The sequence below is a fragment of the Rattus norvegicus genome, chromosome 12 (genome assembly GCF_021556685.1).
Source record: "Rattus norvegicus strain SHRSP/BbbUtx chromosome 12, alternate assembly SHRSP_T2T, whole genome shotgun sequence".
NCBI classification, from domain to species: Eukaryota; Metazoa; Chordata; class Mammalia; order Rodentia; family Muridae; genus Rattus; species Rattus norvegicus.
This window is the reverse complement of record NC_141545.1, coordinates 50,249-68,849: the sequence shown is the minus strand read 5'-3', so window position 1 is coordinate 68,849 and position 18,601 is coordinate 50,249. Positions and strand designations below refer to the sequence as shown.

Below are 18,601 nucleotides of genomic sequence, written 5' to 3'. Positions count from 1 at the left end.
TGTTCCTTGATCTTTTTTACCCATGCCAAGCCCCTGACTAACTTTCTCCATTCAGAGCATGTAACCACTAGTGAAGCAAAGAGAAGTCTCTGGCTTTAGAGAGATGCAGTACGTAAAGGTTTCCACTGTGTCACAGGAGACACTCCTGGAAAAGGCTCCCTTGAATTTGGTCAATATAAGGAAAGCTGTTCAGCAGGTAGGCCATGGCCGTTCTCTGTGACATCATCAATAGGCCTCCCTGATAAATCTCTTGTATCCTGGAGAGCCCTAGCTCCTTCTGTGATGTCACAAGTGTTGTCGTGACAGCAACGGCCTTTCAGATATTCCTTCAGTACCTCTAGGGTTTACTAATTGGCCTCTAATTCAGAGGAAAGAACCATTTGGGGGGGAGAACAAAAAGGATGAAGAGATCAAAGATGGGGAGAAGGAAGCTGGCCTTCTGTCTTGGTATAAAAAATGAAGAAGTACCTGGTCCATGGGAAAGCTCAGTGTGTCCTGGGTATGGGTTGAGTCAGTTGCCTGAAGGGATAGCCTTGATCTGAGCCTTCCACATATGCGAATCAGGAGCTGGCAGCCTCTCAGAAACATCTGGACTTCCCTGCATGTTATGGTTCCTGTAAGTCAGAGAGTTTATATCATTAATTTCTTTATTCCAAAAGTCAGGTGTTGGGAAGGGCACAGTTGTTTTCCTGAGAGGTCATGGCTTTTATTCTTTTTGCCCAGATGAAAAAGGTGCTAAGGAAGAAGGGAAAGACAATATTGTGTCCTCAACTGAGAGGAATCTCAAACAGGCTTTGCATTCCTATAGTACAGTTTGTGTCTGACACTGATATCTGGGAGAGAGAAGTGCATCTAGTGGAGACGTCATCATCTCAGTCTTCCAACTAGTATTACTCTGACTAACATTCCCTGACATTGACCTTTATACTTCTGAGTCAATAGATGTGATTAGCTGGCTATCCTCTTTTCTTTTATTTCTTCCAATTTTTTTTATTTTTCAGCAATTTTTATTGATTTTTTATTGTATATTTCTATATTTTCATCTCAATTATTATTTCCTTTCCCAGGTTCTTGTTCATAAGATCCCTAAATGGTCCCCCTCACATTCTTCTATTACCCCGTTTACTGCTCCTTGACATTAACTTGAACCGGCTGTCAAACCTAAGGAGGACCAAGGACTCCTCCTTCCATTTTTGACCAACAAGGCCATCCTCTGCTACATATGTAGTTGGAGCCATAGGTCTGTCCATGTACAGTCTTTAAATATGGGTTTACTACCAGAAAGCTCTGGTTCATTTGCATTGTTGTTCTAATGGGGTTGAAATCCCCTTTAGCTCTTGTAATCCTTTCTCAATATCTAACAAGAGGTCAATTTTCAGTTCACTGGTTTTCCACTAGCACTCACTTCTGTATTTGACATGCTCTAGCTGTGTCTCTCAGGAAAGACCTATACCAGTACCTGCAGCATGCACTTTTTAGCCTAATCAATCTTATCTAGTTTTGGTGGCTGAATAAATAAATAAATATATATATATACTTTTTGTGGCTCCTACACTTATGGTGTTAGGTGGAATTTTAACACAGATTCTGGGCAACTAGGTCAGGAATGAAGAATACACAAAGGACAATGCCAAATAGACTCCCTCCGGTTCTTATGAATCCACTGAAGTTGAGGTTTCACAGGACCTCAACCAATTCCACTCCCTGCCCATCCTCCTGAATCTTATGTTTGCTCTGAAGAAAGAATCAGGGTAAAACATTCAAAAACCCTCAACAATGGCCCTGGGAACACAGGAAGGTAGATATTAGAAAACTGATTTATGGGGTTGGGGATTTAGCTCAGTGGTAGAGCGCTTGCCTAGCAAGCGCAAGGCCCTGGGTTTGGTCCCCAGCTCCGAAGAAAAAGAAAAAAAGAAAAAAAAAAGGAAACTGATTTATAATGGAACCACAGAACCACATTCAATAGTTCTTGTTTTACTTTGCGTTACTGACCTCTGGTACTTTTTGGATTAAAAAAAGGATTTGGGAGTTTATCATTTGAAGTAGGTACACAATATTTACACTGTTATATTCACTCTCTAGCTGTGACTCATTTGTTGCCAAAATCAATCCAAAAAAATGGAATTAGAAAACAAAATTTTTGAGTACACATTCAGGAATATATATATATATATATATATATATATATATATATCCTATCAAGGAATGTACAATAAGAAAAAGTAATACAATATTCACTCAATTAAAGGTCTGAAGGGAAAATACTGGCCTTTGGGAAACAGAGAAAACCTAGGAAATTGAACTGTATGTCACAGGAATGGAACTTGGATTAGAATTATTATCCAAAAGAATCTCTCCTCCACTCCTTGTTCTTAGATCTTTTCTACACATGCCAGCCCCTGAGTAACCTCCCTTCAGAGCATGTAACCACTAATGAATCAAAGAGAAGTGTCTAGCTTTAGAGAGATGTAGTATGTAACAGTTTCCACTGTGTCACAGGAGACACTTTTGGAAAGGGCACCCTCATATCTGCTCAATGTAAGGAAATCTGTTCAGCAGGTAGGACATGACCGTTCTCAGTGACATCATCATTAGCCTCTCCCTGAAAAATCTCTTGTATCCTGGAGAGCCCTAGCTCCTTCTGTGAAGTCACAAGTGTTGTCGTGACAGCATCAGCCTCATGGATATTCCTTCAGTACCTCTAGGGTTTACTAATTGGCCTCTAATTCAGAGTAAACAGGCATTTGGGAGGGAGAACAAAAGGGATGAAGAGGTGAGAGATGAGGAGAATGAAGCTGGCCTTCTGTCTTGGTATTAAAAACAAAGAAATATGTGGTCCATGAGAAACTCAATGAGTTCTTGGTAGTGGGTGAGTGGGTTTGCTGAAAAGATAGCGTTGATCTGAGCCTTCCACATATGGGAATCAGGAGCTCAGAGCTTCTCAGAAGCATCTTGACTTCCCTGCTTATTATGTTTCCTGTAAGTCAGAGACTTTATATCATTAATTTCTTTATTCCAAAAGCCAAGTGTTGGGAAGGGCACAGTTGTTTTCCTGAGAGCTAATGGCTTTTATGCTTTTTGCCCAGAAGAAAAAGTTCCTAAGAAAGAAGGGAAAGACAAGTATTGTATCCTCCGCTCAGCGTAAACTCCTCCATGCTTTGGATTCCTATAATGCATTTTGTTTCTGACACTGATATCTGGGAGAGAGAAGTGCTTCTAGTTGAAACTTCATGATCTCTGTCTTTCAACTAGTATGACTCTACCATTCCCTGACAGTGACCCTTTAGATTTCTGAGTCAATGGGTGAGATTAGCTGGCAGTTTTCTTTTTTTTTTTTCTTCCATTTTTTAATTTTTTTCTTTTTACTTTTTTTTGGAGCTAGGGACTGAACCCAGGGCCTTGCACTTGCTAGGCAAATGCTCTACCACTGAGCTAAATCCCCAACCCCTATTTTTTTATTTTTAAACCAAATTTTATTGCTTTTTATAATTGGATATTTCTATATTTACATTTCAAATATTATTTCCTTTCACAGGTTCCTGTTCATAGGATACCTAGCCAGTCTGCCTCCCCTTCTTCTATAACCCCCTTACCATCACTTGAAATTCCCTTGAACCGGGAGTCAAACCTAGGAGGACCACGTTATTCTCCCTTGATTGATGCCCAACAAGGCCATACTCTACTACATATGCAGTTGCAGCCATAGGTCTGTCCATGTACAGACTTTGAATATTAGTTGAGTATGTGAAAGCTCTGGTTCGTTGGCATTGTTGTACTTATGGGGTTGAAAGCACCTTCAACTCTTGTAATCCTTTCTCAAAATCTACCAAAAAGAGGTCCATTTTCAGTTCACTGGTTTGCCACTAGCATTCACCTCTGTCTTTGATATGCCTTAGCTGTGTCTCTCAGGAAGGATCTATATCCGGTTCCTGGCAGCATGTACTTCTTAGCTTCTTCACTCTTCTCTCTATATATATATATGCATTGGTGCCACCTACAGCTATTATGTTAGGTGGATTTTTAACATGTATTCTGTGCAACTAGGTCAAGAATGTAGAATCCACAAAAGAAAATGCCAAATAGACTCCCTCCTGTTTTTATGAAATTATTGAAGCTGAGGATGCACTGGAACTCAATCCACTCCTCTCCCTGCCCATCCTCCTGAATGTTATGTTTGGCCTGAAGAAAGAATCATGGAAAAACATCCAAAACCCTCAATCTGTCCCTAGGAACAGAGCAAGGTAGATATTAGAGAAATGATATCTAATGGAACTACAAAACCGCATTCTATACTCCATGTTTTTCTTTGCTTTACTGATGTCTGTTAATATTTGGATAAAATAAGGATTTGGGAGTTTAACATTTGAAGTAGGTAAGCAATAGTTACACTGTTATATTCACTCTATAGCTGGGCACCCTTTGTTGCCAAAATCACTGCAAAAAAATGCATTGGAAAACAGAATTTTTGAGTACACATTCAGGAATATATATATAGACCCCGATTAAGGAATGAACAATAAGAAAATGTAATAATATATTGACCTAATTAAAGGTCTGTAGGGAAAATACTTCCCTTTGGGAAACCGAGAATATGTAGGAAATTGAACTGTATGTCAGAGGAATGGACCTGAGAATAAAATTATTATCTAGAAGAATCTCCTCCACTCCATGTTCCTTGGTCTTTTCTGCCCATGACAATCCCCTGACTAACTTTCTCCATTCAGAGCATGTAACCACTACTGAAGAAAAGAGAAGTCTCTAGCTTTACAGAGATGTAGGACATAAAGGTTTCCACTATGTCACAGGAGACACTCCTGGAAAGGGCACCCTTGAATCTGGTCAATGTAAGGAAAGCTGTTCAGCAGGTAGGCCATGGCCATTCACAGTGACATCATCATTAGGCCTCCCTGATAAATCTGTTGTATCCTGGAGAGCCCTAGCTCCTTCTGTGATGTCACAAGTGTTGTTGTGACAGCAACGGCCTCTCAGATATTCCTTCAGTACCTCTAGGGGTTACTAAGTGGCCTCTAATTCAGAGTGAAAACCATTTTGGAAGGAGAAAAGGAGGATGAAGAGATCAGAGATGGGGAGAAGGAAGCTGGCCTTCTGTCTTGGTGTTAAAAAAGGAAGAATTTCATGGTACATGGGAAAGTTCAGTGAAACCTGAGTAGGGGATGGGTGTGTTCGCTGCAGAGATAGCCTTGATCTGAACCTTCCACATCTGGGAATCAGGAGCTGGGAGCCTCTCACTAGCATCTGGCCTTCCCTGCTTGTTATGGTTCCTGGAAGTCAGAGAGTCTATATCATTATTTTTTTATTCCAAATCCAGATGTTGGGAAGGGCACAGCTGTTTTCATGAGAGCTCAGGACTTTTATTCTTTTTGCGCAGAAGAAACAGTTCCTTAGGATGAAGGGAAAGACAAGTATTGTGTCCTCAGCTCAGAGTAAACCCCTCCATGCTTTGGATTCCTATACTGCAGTTTGCGTCTGACACGGATATCTGGGAGAGAGAGGTGCTTCTAGTTGAGACTTCATCATTTCAGTCTTTTCACTAGTATTACTCTGACTCCTATTCCCTGACAGTGACCCTTTAGATTTCTGAGTCAGTAGATGAGATTAGCTGGCAGTTTTCTTTTCTTTTATTTCTCTCATTTATTTGCATTTTTTAGCAAATGTTATTGCTTTTTTACATTGGATATTTCTTTTTTTTTACCCAGTTGATAAGATATAATTGCCCACTTAAACATACAAAGTCCGGTACCATCCATCCCTTAAGGACATTGACAACAACCTGTAAATACACAGAGCAGAATCTTAACATCCCCTGCCATGGCTTCTCCCTTCTCTCTGTCTCCTGTCTTCTCCTCTCTCTCCTCTTCCTTCAAACTTCTCTCCCGCCCATCCTTCCTTCTCCTCCAATGACAGGTCTCCTTCTATCCTGTACCTGCCCCTCACCTGTACTTTACAAATTCAATGGCAAGGTTCTGGTGAAGTCACCTGATTCCTGAGTATGTGACTAAGCAGCTGTCCTTGCGGCACTGGAATTAGCATCAAAATACAGATAACTTCAAGACAAACCACAACATTTCCCCCTTTTTGTCCAGTTAAAATGCCTTTTCACTTATATATAAATTGAGTACAATTATTACCATTCTACAATTTATAAAGCATATGATATTCTCAACACCCAGTCCATCACTATATCAGTTAAACAGAACATTTAGTTATCCATTCCAACCTAAGAAAGGCTTAAAATCTATATTATATCTTGCATAGCTTGTATAGTATCTGATAACTATCCAATAAAATATGTATATTCAGAGTTATACAGCCTGATAGGCTATGAGACTATAATCAGTCTTCAACCCCGTCAGAAATCTTGGAATGACCAAATATTTATACACATAGGAAGCCTGACAGGGCTTCCAGAACTGACAGGTTGTAGAGACAAATCTCCACTAGCACAGTCCCCTGTTAGCAGCATGTGAGTTCAAGTCTTCAGCCTTCTGGCCCAAAATCAACTGCCAGACTCTTAAAATGCAGATTTTGAAGGGCTGATCACCCTGTCTTGGCAGGGTTTATCAGTCAAGTATTCTGCAAAATTTGTCCTTTTCTGGACAGTATCAGTCTGCAGATGAAACAGGCAGTTTTGTCCAGTGTCTGCCTAGCCACAAAGTATTGCCTCACCTGGATGTAGAGATGTTCAAATTCGTCGTTAAATCCACCAAAGGGGAAATGGTAGGAGCAGATATGTCTCAACAAAAGATAAATAACTTTAAATCTCAAATTTTGTGGATTTCTGATGTTTTTGAAAACCATCTATCTATGTAAGACAATCTGGACTGTTGTTCCCATATCTTAATATCTTGAACGTACTCCCACAATATGTTTGCTACTTGGCCCTTAACTCACATGTGTAATCAACTCAGAAGTTTGTAATGACATCAATAGAAGGACTGGCTCTAAACCTTGTACTTTTAAACTCTTTTTAACAAATAAATTCTGTATCAAAGCAGAGTTATGATTTTAGCTTAGTTAACAAATGAGATTACAACTGTATAACTCATACTACTCATATCCCCCTGTTAAATTACAACCATTTCTAAATTCCTGATAAAAACAACTTAGAATAACCAATTTCAGCCCCCCAAAGTCCAGGGAACTGGGGCGACGACTCCCCATAACTTCTTCAAGCTGCACATGGGGGTTGAGATATCCTTGGTGGTAGGTGGTAGGAAGAATGAAGGAAATGCTGTAGCCAATGTGTCCTGACTGGACCCAGCTGAAAGTGCTTGAGACCAGGAATCCAAGTAGTCACACACTGTAAAATACAACTCTCAAGACAAAAGTTAAAATCGAGATATCTTTTTGTCTGATTCTCCTGTATAAATTTTTCAGGCGGTCTAACGCTATGAAATCTGATCAGTATGACTCTGCGAGGTTTCCAGAGCCTAATCACACTTTTTAAAAACACAAAGACAAAATCTTTCTCCCAAAATACTGTGTTCCTAAGTCTGTAACCAGAAAAGCTTGTATCTTGCACTGTCTCCCAGAGTAATAATATAATCATAAAACTCAAAGTCACAGCCATCATGAAGACTAAACAATTTTTTAAAAAGGAAGTCCCAAACCTTTCACTAAATTCATGTTGTTTCCTTCTATTGACTTCAATAATTACCAATGTATAAAATATCGACTTTTGGCCTTAGCATCGTATAGAAAACAACTGCACTGTCCTCATGAGTCAATGTTTATGCCGTGGCTGGGGGACAGCATTTTACTACATGCCTCCATGACTTTAGTAATCTGTTTTAAAATTAATACCTGGTTAGTGATTGTATCACCTCACTGTTGCACATTTAGTCTATTAATATGTAATTTCAATATTTACAGTTATTATTTCTATCTGAAGATATAGTTAAATATATTTACGTTAAACATTTTATTATTTATCTTTGAACAATTAAAACATTTTATTCCTCATAGAAGCACATGTGAGCTATTGTAAGGTTGATCTTCTCTATTAAGAATTGCTTATATTTCTGTGGTTCATCAAGAGTCAAGAAATATTTTAACATATACAATAAACTACCAGTTCTATTTTAATTTTCATGCTTTAGAAAAGTTATTTGTAGAAATATTTTATTTAAAAATTTGAATTGTCTTGAAATCTGTCTTATAAACAAAATCAATATTAGGAAGAGATGGACAGATCTTTCCAATCATTAATTAGGCATTAATATGTTGCTAATGCCCTGAAAACAAAATATTTAACAATAATGTGAATTAAAGTCTTATGTGACTTATTAGTATATCTCATGTACAGAATTTTTTATAATAAAACTTTGTTGTCATAAAATTACACAGATGTTTTCAAATATCCAAAATAATATCAGAAGCTTTACTTTTCTTTGAATGTTCTATGCTCACATTCTGTCTCTCTCTCTGTCTCTCTCTCTCTCTCTCTGTCTCTCTCACTCTCTCCCCCTTTCTCTGTGTGTGTGTGTGTGTGTGTGTGTTCCTGTGAGTATGTGGTTTAAGAATATATGCATACCTTCACTCCTTCTTTAAAAGGGGAACAAGAATACCCTTGGCAGGAAATAGAGAGGCAAAGATTAAAACAGAGACTGAAGGAACACCCATTCAGAGCCTGCCCCACATGTGGTCCATACATATACAGCCACCCAATTAGACAAGATGGATGAAACAAAGAAGTGCAGGCCGACAGGAGCTGGATGTAGATCGCTCCTGAGAGACACAGCCAGAATACAGCAAACACAGAGGCGAATGCCAGCAGCAAACCACTGAACTGAGAACGGGACCCCCGTTGAAGGAATCAGAGAAAGAACTGGAAGAGCTTGAAGGGGCTCGAGACCCCTTATGAACAACAATGCCAAGCAACCAGAGCTTCCAGGGACTAAGCCACTAACCAAAGACTTTACATGGACTGACCCTGGACTCTGTCCCCATAGGTAGCAATGAATATCCTAGTAAGAGCACCAGTGGAAGGGGAAGCCCTTGGTCCTGCTAAGGCTGAACCCCCAGTGAACGGGATTGTTGGGGGGAGGGTGATAATTGGGGGAGGATGGGAAGGGGAACACCCATAGAGAAAGGAAGGTGAAGGGGTGAGGTGTTAGGGGGATGTTGGCCTGGAATCCAGGAAAATGAATAACAATTGAAATGTAATTAGGAAATACCCAATTTAATTAAGATGGAGGGAAAATATGAGTAAATAATATAACCAATAAGAAATGGAAAAATCATTAAAAAAATTTTAAAATGAAAGGTTATAATGGGACAACTTGAAAATCAGCAGCAGAAATCTGCCTATCTATGTACTTTTAGTTTACAGAAGTAATATGTCCTGTCAGTTATGATCCATTGTGTTAAAAATCTTATTTATAATCAAGTAATAACCAGTTAGATTTTGTTTCATCAAACTAAATGGAATGTTTATTTCCTACATAAATTAGATTAATTATAATTAATTCCACTGTAATGAAGATACTGAGGTTGTATTTATACATGGATATACAAGGTTGTATTTATGCATGGATATACAAGGGACATCACAGTGCCTTGCAAATATCTGTGCTTAATCAATGAGGTCTTTGTTATTTCATATTTTGGTCATGAAAGAAGAAGCCTTTTCATCCATGTAGAGTATTTAGTTCAGATATTCATAACTACTTCAATGTTTGACTACCTCTTATGTCAGAAATATATCAAACTAAGTTTTAAGTGATTGAAGAAACAAAAATCAGCATATGATTAATGGACAACATGCATCAAAAGAACATCTTTCTAATGAATGATATCAAACATTTAATGAAAGCACAACACCAATACTTGTAATATTATTCTATGAAATGAAATGGAATAGAGTTATCACATGTTTCATGTAACATAACAAGAAATCAGATATAAAATTCCACAACAAACAAGGGACAACAAACTAGGAGACAATGGAATATTCTCTGTTAAACATGAAAGCAAATTTTTATTTTATATACCCATCGAATATTACTGTTCAAATGTTAAGATGGCCATCCTACAGAATAACTTAAAGGGAGACGCTGTAGTGCATGATGTGCATTCTTTTCATCATATCAAGCCTATAACATGTGATTTAGGCAAAAAGAGAAAGAGAGTTCCGAAGTACTATTTGTGTTCCAAATAACATAGTGATTGTCTCTTGTGAAAACAATATGGAGCCTCACCTCTCAAACTTGACAAAAGCAAATTCGACATTACTGAAGGATCTGCATGTTTCACCTGTATGCTTGAAATAATGAGTACAGTATGGACCTCAGTCCAATGCATATGAGCACCAAATATCTTCCAAAAGACTCACACAGCTCAGGATGGCATTTTAATTGCAGGCACAACAGAGTGAACAGTCAGCCTCCATGCATGTTCCCAAATCATTTGATATGGCATTACCATAAAGTATAGAAAAGGATAGGAATTCGCCTTAGGACACTCTACCCATTTTTAGGTGTGCAAAAGTACTGAAAACATACTTACACTGTCGAAGACATAATTTAACCAAAATATGGAACAAATTCTAATCCACAGTAAGTAGGAAAACTCATAAACCCCATAGCAAGATTTTATGATAAGCCAGGGAAGTACCAATTATCCTGAAAATAGAGGAAAATTTCCACTTTATTTCTATTGGAATAGAAATCAGTGTGGCCCTTATGGACATAAGAATAAGGTAGTTCAAAAATTATAAATCACATTCAATGCTCCCTCCGTGTCACTCATTGTAATGTAAACAAGTTACATATATGAGCATATCAGACATACATCTGTGTCATTGCAATGTAGTCCGAGACAGTTCTATATCAAAACAAATACCAACTAGAAAAAATAAAAATAATATAAAGTATATATTAACATTAGCAATAAAATTCTCTCTCATAAATGATACATGAATTGTTTCATTCCTTCAAATAGAACACATGCAATTGTACTCATTCATCTTAATGAGGTATGAACAAACTCAACCAAAAAATATTTTATCAAATGGCATTGACTGCCAAGGACTGATTATCAGGCAATCGATCAGCATTATAACTCATTAAATGTCTGCATTGGAACAGATATCGGACAGCATGGGTATTGAATCTGTATAATTCCATGCATCATTGGATTTAACATAATTACACCTTCTCCAGATAAAAGGAATCATAGGAAGATTGAGGAGATTTTGTAAACATGACTTTCATACAATAGGATATGAACAGAGAAAATGCTCAACTCCTGACTCAATGTTGCCTGTGAGACTGTGCTTCCCTTCAATAGAAAATGGAAGACAAAATGTCCCATGATTCAACTCAAAGCCTGAATGATGTGGATCATTTATAACTTCTCAACTCTAGTCTTACTATAGAAGTTCTGTTGAAATCTACTGGGTTCACACATATGGCTGTTTACACGTGATCTGGTTCAAGATGTCCAAAAGAACATTGCCCCTTGGAGGATTTGTGTCATGGCAGTTGTAGATGGAGAACATGATCTTCAAAACATGTTTTGGAAATGTTTTGATCAAAAGTTTTCAGACCTCAGATGTAGAGCTTGAGGCCAGAATTCTCCTATTGTATCCAGGGAGAACATAGGATGAATGGAAAGGAGCTGATGAATATAATTAAGTGAATCTCCAGACAGCAGAAGTCTTAAAATATACACATAGGTGTAAATGCGTGTGTGTTATGTTTGTCTGAATAAAAACAGGTTTCAGAGCTGCTCCAGGCTAGATCCTGGCAGACAGGAGGAAGCTGTGTGCTTTCACTGTTGCCTTTTGCTTCCTGTTGTTTTTTCTCATCTTGTGCAGTTTGACTGAACCCAGTTGCTTTTGGAGGATAAAGAATAGTGAAGATAATGATGGACATTTGCAAAATGACTGTGGTTTTATCCTTTGTACAATCGAGGGACCTATTGAAGAAAATTTTTATAGTAAACTTCTTAATTACATTAATTTTAGGTAAGTCATTAACATTATTCTCTCTTTCAATGTCATGAATTTGAAATATATAGCTCTGACAAAAATTGTCAGGTTCAGTTGTGTTTTTCTCCCTGTAACTTTAGGAACAACTGAAAATTAATTATAACATCGATCACTATTTTAATACTTTCAAATATGTCACAGTTTAGCTGAGCTTTACTACACTGCGTTCTAGTTCACAAAGCTGGAAAATGAGATATCTGTTGACTCTTTGTACATAACATATGGTGAAATATGTGTTCTCATTTGCCTTGAAATCGCATTTCCCACTTTAGGCAAAATTTCAGTGCGATGAGACTGCACCACTGCCTATCCTCCAATGTCTGTCAATGATTCCTGTCTGCGCGTGCATCAAAGACCCCTCTAAAAAGCTTATCTTATTTTGGTCTCTAAAAGTTGTGCATAAATTCATATACTGAAATATATATGTGCAGAAGGGAGGGAGGTCTACTATACTTTATTCCACATAGTATTATTATTGCATACACACTTGTGAATATACATATATCTTTGCTTTTTAAAATACTCTTTAAATGAGCCCCTCCTGCCATTCTGGAGTTGTCACTGAATATGGAAAAAGCCTACTGGGCTTCATACTATTTTACCAGAATACTTTCTGGTCTAGTCATGCAAATACCCAGTCACATATTAAACTTATTGACAGTATGAGATTGATGTTTACTCTTCCTTTTACTATTTGAATAAATGTAACATTAGAGAAAATCTAGGAGGACAAATGTACTTCTTATAGTACAAACTTAACTGCAATTGAAATTTTATGTTTTGAACACCTCCTTTAATCATCACTATGCTTGGTTTTAGAATACCAGCAAGGAAACTCGAGTTTTTTCTGGTTATGTTTTTTGCAACTGATGAGATCAACAAGAATCCTTATCTTTTATCCAACATGTCTTTGCTATTTTCCATCATTTTTGGCATGTGTGAAGATACATTGGGAATTGTGGATGAAGAATATTCACAATCAAGCAAAGGTTTGGATTTTACTAATTTTATCTGTGGAATGGAGCCAACTTGTAATGTACAGCTTACAGGACCATTATGGAAAATATCCTTAAAACTGGCAATTAAATCCAAAGGTCCAAAGGTAAGAATGTGAGACACTGTATGAATTAACAACGTTTAAACTACCTTTACATGTGCCTACAAGAAAACTTAGACCCATAATTTCTTAGTATACTGTTACACACACACACACACACACACACACACACACATAAACACACACACACATACACACACACACACATATATATGTATATATATATATGTATATTTAAATTACTGGTCTAACAGGCAAAACTGAATACTCAGACTTGTAGAGAATAGTCTAGAATATAAAAGGAAAATATAGAATATTTGTAGTATAATCATTCTATCCTTAAACTGAGTTATGAATGGTGAGTAACATTACTTCTATATGACTCCAAACATCCTAACAATCATATTCCTCATGGGGATATTTCGTCCTCTCTTAAACACTCTCCAGATCTTCTTTGGACCATTTAACCCTAACCTGAGTGACCGTGACCAGTTTCCCTATGTCCATCAGGTGGCATCCAAGGACACGTGTTTGTCCCATGGCATGGCATCCTTGATGCTTCATTTTAAATGGACTTGGATAGGACTGGCCATTACAGATGATGACGAAGGTATTCAGTTTCTCTTAGACTTGAGAGAAGAAATGCAAAGGTATGCGATTTGTTTAGCTTTTGTGAATACGATCCCAGAAAACATGCAGCTATACATGTCAAGGGTTAAGATTTATGACCAACAACTTATGACATCTACAGCAAAAGTTGTTATCATTTATGGTGAAATGAACTCTACTCTAGAAGTCAGCTTTAGGAGATGGGGAAACTTAGGTGTGCAGAGAATCTGGATCACAACCTCGCAATGGGATGTTATCACAAATATAAAAGATTTCAGCCTTGATTTCTTCCACGGGACTGTCACTTTTGAACACCACCACAGAGAAATTGCTGAACTCAGAAATTTTATGCAAACAATAAACCCTTCTAAGTATCCAGTAGACATTTCGCAGTCTATGCTGGGTGGAATCATTTTAACTGTTCAATCTCGAAGAACAATAGCAAAATGGATTCTTTTACTTTCAACAACCCATTGGAATGGTTAGCACAGCACACATTTGACATGGTCCAGAGCGAAGAAGGTTACAATTTGTATAATGCTGTGTATGCTGTGGCCCACACCTACCATGAACTCATTTTACAACAAGTAGAGACTCAGAAACTGGCAAAAGCCAAAGGAGTATTCATTGACTGTCAGCAGGTAAAGCTTCATATATTTCACTATACTTAGATATATCAATGTGATCTTTCATGTCCCTGAGACGCTCACATACAGTTTAGAGATTATTCTATTAGTCTAAAGATCTCTACACTGCAAACCTCTCAAATAAATCTTTTACATGTATGTATATCATGCACAGTGATAACTTTTAATAGGAGACAATATATTTTTATGAATATCAGTGAATTTTGTGAAAATGTGTTTCAACGTTTTGCCACATGATTTCAAATTTAAAAAAGGAGCCAGGAGGAAAAAATCTTAAGTGTTGACAAGGATAGAAAATTTTTCTCAAGAATAGTTTCTCAAGAATCAGTACATGTGCTTTGATTAATAATTATTCATTTAAATTAATGATTATTTATAAAATCACAAATGATTAAGATTATGCATTTTATTAAGTTTATGTTTATTTCATATATGTATACAGTACGTATATAAAATACCTACTACCATTCTTTATGTCCACAGCTTCCCGAATTTTAGACTTCTACTTAATTCTTACATATGTGGCTTCAGTTCTTAAATACTATTTTGACAAACATGCACACACACACACACACAAACACACACACACATACAAACAGACACCATGTTACTTGTTTTCTGGTAATTATTTTTTCTAGCATGTTTTACAATCAAACATTAATATGAAGTATATTAATTTTTAGTTTTTCAGGAGGTATTATGTATTTTACTACATTTGATAACTTTCATACACCTGTCTTGTTGGAAAGACATTTAAAAATATGGTACATTCTCAATTAAGCATTGCCTACATTGATATGCATATGTAATCATCTAATGACGCATCTCATTTAGGTGGCTTCTTTGGTGAAAACCAGGGTATTTACTAACCCTGTTGGAGAACTGGTAAACATGAATCACAGGGAAAATCAGTGTGTAGAATATGACATTTTCATCATTTGGAATTTTCCACAAGGCCTTGGATTAAAAGTCAAAATAGGAAGCTATTTTCCTTATTTCACACAGAGTCAACAACTTCATATATCTGAAGAGTTGGAATGGGCCACAGGAGGAACATTGGAGGTATGCCACAAGTGTTATTTTTTTCAATATACATAAATTTAAAACATGAGGCACTGAAATAATAACCATGAGATGAAGACCAAATGCTTTTTTAATTTATATATTTTTAATATTTATTATATTTTATTATATTTTAAATGTTATCCCCACTCCCGGTTTCTCCTCCTCTGCACAAGATTGCCGTTTCTGTAATCAGTGGGAGGGATCTTGTGGAAGTTGGATGCCCTAGCATAGGGGAATGTTAGAGTAGCGATGCCAAAGTGGGAAGGTTGGTGGGGAAGCTCCCTCATAAAAGCAGAGGGAGGGTGAATGGGGTGGAGATTCAAGGTTTTCTTATAAACTTAGGAAAAGTTCATTAATTGTATGAGAGTCTTACATAACATACTTTGTTCTTATTCATTTGAACAGCTCTTACTTGGTGTATCCTCTCCATGCAACTCACTGGTCTAATTTTTTTTTCACTTATAAATCTTGAGATAGAAACTGATGCCACATAAGCCTTCCCATTTGATCAATAAGTTTAAGAAGAAAAATTTTAAATTGCTATAACTGACATGCTACATATATAATATTACATGATATAGTAAATATTGTGTAAATTTCAGTGCACTGCAAGGTGATATATAATAATAAATTATCAAGGGAATATTTATAGCCAAGTCAGATAATGTCACATATATCAATCTATGGGTCATTGTATATATTATATATACATGAACTACACTGACTCACACGTTTTTGTGTGGGTGTGTGTCCGCGTGCATGCGTGCGTGTGTGTGTGTGTGTGTGTGTGTGTGTGTGTGTATTACCTCAGGTTCCCTCCTCCATGTGTAGTGTGACATGTACTGCTGGATTCAGGAAAATCCATTGGAAAGGAACAGCAGACTGCTGCTTTGATTGTGTCCAGTGCCCAGAAAATGAGTTTTCCAACGATACAGGTACATGATTGCATGAAGGAGAAAATTGTTGAATAAAAATATCTTCTATTTCAAAACTAGAAATATGATATGGCCTAGATGGAAACTGAAGACCTAAAATCTCCGTGTATCAGAATTTAATGATGGAATAATGTCAACATCTTTTGCACTCAAGGAAATAAACTGTAATTTCTTCTACAAACAACTCATGTCTCTCACAATATAGTGGCTACTGATTTTATATTATGCAGAAAATGTTTACAGTAACATACATGTGTAACACTTTTAAAAACAATAATTTTAACCATAATCTTTGCAGATGTTTATTCTTCTTTGATCCTTTGTACAAAGAATCTTGACTACATTATCAGTCCACAGTCTTTCCCTCTATAACACAGCTTAGTGCCTGACAAACACCAGATGCTCAGGATAACAGTTGTTCTTTAATGAAATGAACGTTAATGCCTTACATGGCTTAAAGGATTAAGAGTTTCTTCTAAAAGTTTGAACAAGGGTGAAAATTTCAAGAATGCAGCAACAGATGGGACAGTGCTTATCACTAATCACTGTCTACCTAAGCAAAGAAGGATGAATGTCAATATCCATAACCTTCACGCCATAACCTTCAATATCCATAACCTTGGAATGTGTACTTGGGAAAAAAGAGATTATACAACAAGAGGGATATGCACAGATCTATGAGGCATATTTCTTCAAGAAGGACAATATTCCCTTATGTGAATGGTCTTTGCAAAATTAATTATATGCTCTAGTGCCTATGTATAGGTATAGACACAGTGCACAACTCTCAAAGCAAACAAAGTATATAGTGTCTTTCATGCAATGGCATCAACAACTATATCTGCACATTACCTTTGTCTGTTTGTAGTAAATTTATGATTTGAGGAATAAAATAACCTGAGAATATAAGTATTATTAATCACATTTTCTTTCTTCTTGGTTTAATAAGTTATTTTTGTTCCATTCCCTGTGATGATGATTTTTTCCATCTCAAAGCATAGGTGAATAGAAAGCAATCTTAAGTTAATGGTCGCTAGAGCAATAAGAAATGTAATAGATACTGAACATCAAATTATTTATTTACATATCCTCTGAATAATACAAATAAGAAATTAACTACAGAAATATGATATTTTATAAGGGTTTATTGTTCTTTGCCAGCAGATATGGAGCAGTGTGTGAGATGTCCAGATGATTCATATGTCAACTTAGAGCAAACACAGTGCCTCCAAAGAACTGTGTCATTTCTGGCTTATGAAGATCCACTGGGCATGGCTCTAGGCTGCATGGCCCTGTCCTTCTCAGCCATCACAATTCTAGTCCTAGTCACTTTTGTGAAATAGAAGGACACTCCCATTGTGAAAGCCAATAACCGCATTCTCAGCTACATCCTGCTCATCACTCTAACCTTCTGTTTTCTCTGCTCATTGCTCTTCATTGGACATCCCAACCAGGCCACCTGCGTCCTGCAGCAGACCACATTTGGAGTATTTTTCACAGTGGTTATTTCTACCATGTTGGCCAAAACCATAACTGTGGTTACAGCTTTCAAGCTCACTACTCCAGGGAGAAAGATAAGAAGGATGATGATAAACGGCGCAATTAACTTTCTCATTCCCATTTGTACTCTAATCCAACTTGTTCTCTGTGGAATCTGGTTGGTGACATCTCATCCCTTTATTGACAGAGATATACAATCAGAACATGGGAAGGTCATCATTATTTGCAACAAAGGCTCAATCATTGCCTTCTACTTTGTCCTGGGATATTTGGGCTCCTTGGGTCTGGGGAGTTTCACTGTGGCTTTCTTGGCTAGGAACCTTCCTGACAGATTCAATGAAGCCAAGTTCCTAACGTTCAGTATGTTGGTGTTCTACAGTGTATGGATCACCTTCCTCCCTGTCTACCATGCACGAGGGGGAAGGTTATGATAATTGTGGAGGTTTTCTCTATCTTGGCTTCTAGTGCAGGGTTACTAGGGTGTATCTTTGTCCCAAAATGTTATGTTCTTTTAGTTCGACCAGATTTAAATTTTCTAAAGAAATAAAAAGATAAATTGCTTTATTAAAAGTTTGATACTTTCAAAATATTAGATGATACTCAACTTATCTGTTTTACTTTGTCTTAACAAAGGTATTCCTTAATCATAAAAAAAAAAAGTTTAAGCAGTATACCTACAGATAGTATTTACACCGCAGGGCAGTATTGCTTAAAATAATACCAATTAGTAAGTTTTGGTGGCAAATTATCTCTCACAAATGTAAACATATTGAGA

The 18,601-nt window shown here is 37.0% G+C and overlaps 1 pseudogene; it reads left to right on the top strand.

The window, feature by feature from the left end:
- The first annotated feature begins 103 nt into the window (after positions 1–103).
- On the top strand, positions 104–18,373 carry LOC148001899 (vomeronasal type-2 receptor 116-like; annotated as a pseudogene).
- The last annotated feature ends 228 nt before the right edge of the window (positions 18,374–18,601 follow it).